Source organism: Macrotis lagotis, chromosome X (assembly GCF_037893015.1).
Source record: "Macrotis lagotis isolate mMagLag1 chromosome X, bilby.v1.9.chrom.fasta, whole genome shotgun sequence".
In the NCBI taxonomy this organism is placed as follows: domain Eukaryota; kingdom Metazoa; phylum Chordata; class Mammalia; order Peramelemorphia; family Peramelidae; genus Macrotis; species Macrotis lagotis.
The window spans coordinates 385,766,649-385,772,648 of record NC_133666.1 but is presented as its reverse complement, the minus strand read 5'-3'; positions in this window follow the sequence as shown (position 1 = coordinate 385,772,648).

The following is a 6,000-nucleotide window of genomic DNA, read 5'->3' as shown; positions in this document are numbered from 1 at the left end:
TTTTATAAGTCTAGCAATATCTAAAAAGTTTGTGTCTTAGGAAGTTGCAAATGGACCAGTTAGAACTTTCATAATCATTAAAACCTGTGAGCAATCCATAAGTTACTTGAATTCTCACAGATTTAATAGCAGTGGTATAAAACTCTATTAATGGGGTCCACTAAATGATATATCAAGAACTTTGCTGACATATATTACCATCATCTACATTTTGTTGTATTTTCATTTATTTTCTTAAACAATTCCCACTGAAATCTGATTTGGACTAACTTTTGAGAGTACTATGGTCTATTTGGCATAAAACAAGGGTATAAATGACTATCAAACATAGTCAAAAAATACCTGTCAGTTTCAGCATCCAAACAATAGTTGGAGTTTCCATGTTTGTCAAGATAATTCAGATATTCTGGCTTATGGATAACATTGTGCTCATGAATAAAATCTCAGAACCACACAGAGTCTCCTTAATGAGCTCACAATGTTTAAGAGTTCAGCTTCACAATCCACACAGGAAAAAATAAAATGGGTAATATTCAGACTACAATATATAGCTGAATGGAAAGCCCATTGAATTAGCTCATATAGATAGATAGATAGATAGATAGATAGATAGATAGATAGATAGATAGATATGTCTTGGATGGCACAGCAAATAAATAATAATCTGGCCCAGAATTGAATAGGAGGAAGAAATTGGGTTGTATCGCATTTGTAGAAATGTATAATTCTCAGGAGAACTTTGAATAGCAACATTGTTCAGTGATCAACTATGATTAACTTAGCTCTTTTCAGCAATACAATGATCCAAGACAGTTCCAGAAGACTTCATGATGGAAAAAGAAATGATGGAATCTGATTTCATATTAAAGCATACTATTTTGACTTTCTTAATTTTTTTCATGTTTTTTTTCTTCTCTTCTGTTTCTTCTTTCACAATAAGACTTATTTGGAAAAAAATTTGCATGATTCTAACTTCATAACTTTCAGGTTTCTTACCATTTTGTCGAGGGGGAGAGGAAGGAGAGAAATTTGAAATATAAAACCTCATAAAAATGGATGTTGAAAATTCTCTCTCTCTCTCTCTCTCTCTCTCTCTATATATATATATATATATATATATATATATAAAATTGGAAAAAATAAAATAAATAAAAAAGAAACACATAGCTTTTTCAGTGATCATAAATTATTTCCTTACCAAAAAAAATTCCTTTGCCCTCCACAAGACAGCAAGAAATCTGATATAAGTTAAATATGTATAATTGTGTTAAACTTATTTCCATATTAATAATGTTTGTCCTTCATTCTTGAAAAAGACCAGTATATCAGGGACATGATGTCATGACAAGCAGATAAATTGGATCTGAGTGAAGAGGTATTGTACTAAGTCACAAACCTCACTTTCTCCTCCAGAACCTACTGGCTCCAGTGACCAGATATGAATAAGGATGACTGCAGATGGCCTTGGATGTGAGGCTATCAAGGTTAAGTGACTTGCCCAAAGTCACATAGCTAGTAAATGTCTGAGGCTGAATTCAAACTCCTCATCCTGACTCCAAGGCTAGTCCTCTATCCATTGTCCAATCTAGCGGCCCATTTAGTCAAGCCGTGTAAGAAGAATCAGAACAAAAGAGGGAAAACAAGAAAGAAACAAAAGACAAAATTTAAAAAGTGAAAATAGGTGCTTTAGTCTGCCTTCAGGCTCCACAATTCTTTCTCTGGTTAAGGATAGTACTATTTTTACTTATTTAAATCTCTCAAACAAAACAAAATAAATTCTACTATATACTTCTTCTAATGGAACAACACAATCTTAAAAAAAAGAAACAACACAGAATGCACAGTTAAGAGAAATGGAGAAATGTACAAGTGGAAATAAGTTAGAATATATCAAAGTGTACAAGAAATAGCCTAAAAGGTATCACCCATGATAATTAGAAAAGAAGGTAGGCCAATCATATTCTTAGATGAGATGTAATAAGGAAATGGTCTAGACTCTAGAGGAAGTTCTTTAGTGAACTGAGTCAATCTTCTCTACATGAGAAAGTAGACAAGAGTAAAAGAAGGCGTGTGGATATATTCTGATCAGATCCACTAGAAGAAATCATTAATAAGATCATGGATTTACTAAAATACTGGAATCTCAAAATCTGTAGTATTTCCATGGATTAAGTTAATTTGCTGTTCTGTTTGCCATATTGTCCCTTTTTTACTTGATATTGCATTAGATTTGACAAAGAAAGTCAACCTAAATTTTGCCCTTCACTCTGTGCATGACCTTAACTTCTCTGGACCTTGACTTCCTCATCTGCAAAATGAGATGAGCTAGATGACCTCTCATTTCAATGATGCTCTTCACCTGTCAAACCTACTCCTATTTAACGTCTTTCTTTCCCAACTACTTCAGAGAAAGAGCTTTCCAATGAAACTAAAGGGACACTTTACAGGTAAGGGCTCACGTTTACATTTTGATAGCGGACTGAATGTATGGACAGACAATCATTTGGAAGAAACTACAACCAAGCAGCTCAGAAAGATTGTTTATACATAGGCTTATGAATTTAGACACTTATGTATTACAATTCCTTCATTTTGTAGATGAGAAAACTGAAACCTAAAAGGGTTAAGTGACTTACTTTAGGGAAGAGAAACACTGGAAGTAGTAAAGGTGGGGTTTGAACCTGTGTCATCTTCCAAATCTAGTATTCTTTCCACCACTCCATGGTGGAGGAGGAGGTAAATTTGCTTGAGGATTGTACTTTACTCCTTAAAGAAACTTTGATTGGACTAAATTACACTAACCATCTTATGTTTCTTTTTTTAAATTCTAAATCATTTTTTACTATCTTTTCTGTTTACAGTGCCTCAGTTTCTCTTATGTCTCTGCCTTCTCCATCCCAGAAAATCATTCCTTATAATACTGTCTTTTGAAGAAAGAAGAGGGAGGAAGTCAGTAAAACTGATCAATATAATTAAAAAATCTGTTATTACAAATTCAAGGTTCCATCCATTTGACTCCTCTGCAGGGTAGTGGGGGGAATGTCTTCCCTTTCTTCTTTGGGGTCAAGATTATTCTACATAGTCCCTTGGCATTCATTCAATTCGAGTCAGTTTTGGTTAGTTTGTTTGCCAGGTAATGGGGTTAAGTGACTTGCCGAAGGTCACACAGCTAGGCAATTATTAAATGTCTGAGGCTGGATTTGAACTCAGGTCCTCTTGATTCCAGGGCTGGTACTTGCACTCAACCAGCTAACTGCCCCCATTTTTGTTTTTTTTTTAGTCTTTTTATGATTTATTTATTTATTTTAACATTATTACAATAATATTGTTGTGAAAGTAAACATGTCTCCCCTTCCCCCAAAAAAGATAAAGAAACTTCAAGAGAAATGAATTGAAAGAAAAAAATGTGTACTTCAGTCTGTATTCCAATACCATTGACTCTATCTATGGGGTCTGTTGCATTCTTTATGATAAGTCTATCTGAGAAGTTGCTTTTATAATTTTCCCACAGTTGCTAATGTGAACTTGTTTCCTACCCTTCTATTCTTTTCCACTCATTTAATCTATTTATTTCTATTGTCTCTTTTATTTACTCTGTTCTCTCTCTCTTTCCTTTTACCCCATCCTGCTTCAGAAGTGTGGTGTATTTGATTACTCTGTCCCAAGATCTTCTCTCTTCTCTATCACTTACTCCCCTCTCCCCTTCTCCCATCCCTTTCCTTTTTTCCTATAAGGTAAAATATTTCTATACCTTATTGAATGTATATGTTATTTCCTCTCTGAGTCAATCCTGATGAGAATGAAGGCTCACTCATTCCCCTTCACCTTCCCCCCCTCCACTCCATTGCAGTTTTTCTCCATGACTCTTTTATGTGAAATAGCACATTCTAACTCTCCTTTCTCTTTCTCCCAGTACTTTCCCTTATCATTCATTGACTCCATCTTTATAACATATTATGCCATTATATTCAGCTCCCTCTTGTGCCTTGTCTACATTTAATTTAATCTAAAATTTACATTTAAACTAATTTAATCTAATAAATGATAATTCATATGAGTTATCAGTATTTTCTTGCCACATAAGAATACATGCAGTTCAAAGTCATTAAATCCCTCATAATTAGTCCTTCCCATTCACCATCTCTGTGTTTCACCTGAGGACTGTACTTGGAGATCAAACTTTCTGCTCAAGTGTGGTCATTTGAAGAGGAAAATTTGAAAGTCCTCTATTTCATTGAATATCCATTTTTTTTTTCCTGCAAAAGAGGATGTTCAGTTTTGCTGAGTAATTGATTCTCACTTGTAATCCAAGCTCTTTTGCCTTCCAGAATATCATATTTCAAACCCTATGAACTCTTAATGTAGATGCTGCCAAATCCTGTGTAATCCTGATTGTAATGCCATGGTAGGTGAATTGTTCCTTTCTGGTTCCTTGTGGTATTTTCTCTTTGACTTGGGAATTTGTCTATAATATTCCCAGGAATTTGTTTTTAGGGGGGGAAGTCTTTCAGGAGGTGATTGGTGGAGTCCCTCAATTTCTGTTTTACCCTATGCTTCACAGATCTAAGGGCAATTTCGCTGGATTATTTCTTGAAAATGAAGTCTAGGTTCTTTTCCAGGTTATGACTTTTAGGTAGCCCAGTAATTTTAAATTATCTCTTCTGGGTCTGTTGTCCAATGAGATATTTCACATGTTTTTGTAGATTTTCATTCTTTTGGTTTTGTTTTATTATTTCTTGATTTCTCACAAAGTTTCCTTTCCCTCCAGTCTACATTTGAAGGAGGTATTTTCTTCAGAGAGATTTTTTATTTTTATCTTTTCCAACAGACCAATCCTGTTTTTTTAAGGTAATCTTCTCCTTATTGACCTTTTAGACTACTTTTTCCATTTGACCTAAGCTGGTTTTTAACATGTCATTTTCTTCAGTGCTGTTTTGTATCTCCTTCACTAAATTACTGACTTGGTTTTCATGATTTTCCTGCATTGCTCTTTCTTTTCTCAATTTTTCCTCTACCTCTCTTACTTGCTTTTCAAAGTCTTTTTTTTGAGCCATTCCATAGACTGAGACCAAATCCTATTTTTCTTGTAGGCTTTGGATACACAAGCAATAATTTTGTCAGCTTCTGAGTGTATATTTTGATCTACATGAAACCAGAATAATTTCCTTTGGTCAGATTCTTCTTTTTCTGTTGTTTTCTCATTTGTCCAGCTTATGATCTTATTTACTTCACTTCAAAGCAGGGACCTTGATTTCTATAATATCTTTTGAGAGGCTCTGACTGATGTTTTGCCTGTTTTCTGGTCTGTGGATGACCACAAGCCCTCACCTCTGCCCCAGAGTTGTCAGGAGGGTCTCTGTTACTATATGGCAGAATGGGGGCCCAGACTGCAACCTAGCTCCAAGTATGGGCAAAACAGCAGAGTCCTACCCAAGGAATAGGAGAAAGACCTCTGCTCTCTCCCCATTCCTTACCTTCGGTGGGTTAAGTTCTCTGGAAGCAGCTGCTGGATGGTTCCACAGGTTTCCAGGTGGGGCTGCCATGAGGCTGGCACTGGCTTGGGCTCCATGTACACTCTGGTGCACAGAATTCTCACAATGACCCTCCAAGCCATCCACAGTCATCCCTGGGCCAAGAGATCTGGAAACTGCTCCTGCTACCATGGACCCAGGCACCCAGAGGGACCCAAGTGCCCCTCACACTTTTCCTGGAAGTCTGAAACTGGTTTGCTTCAGTGCAGCAGCTTTTCCAAACCCTGTTCCCAGTGGAATAAACCTTTCCTTAGGGTCTACCAAGTTGTTTTGGACTGGGAAAAGTGTTTCACTCAGGCTTTCTGTGGGTTTTGCCCCTCTAAAATTTGGTTAGAGTCACAATTTTAAGACTTTTGGAGTTTTGGAGGGGAAGAGTTTCTGGAAATTCCTACCTTCATCATTTTGTTTCTGCCCCCCCCATCCTATGTTTCTGATTGTGGTTCAACTGTGGTGGGAAACAATGAGAAGA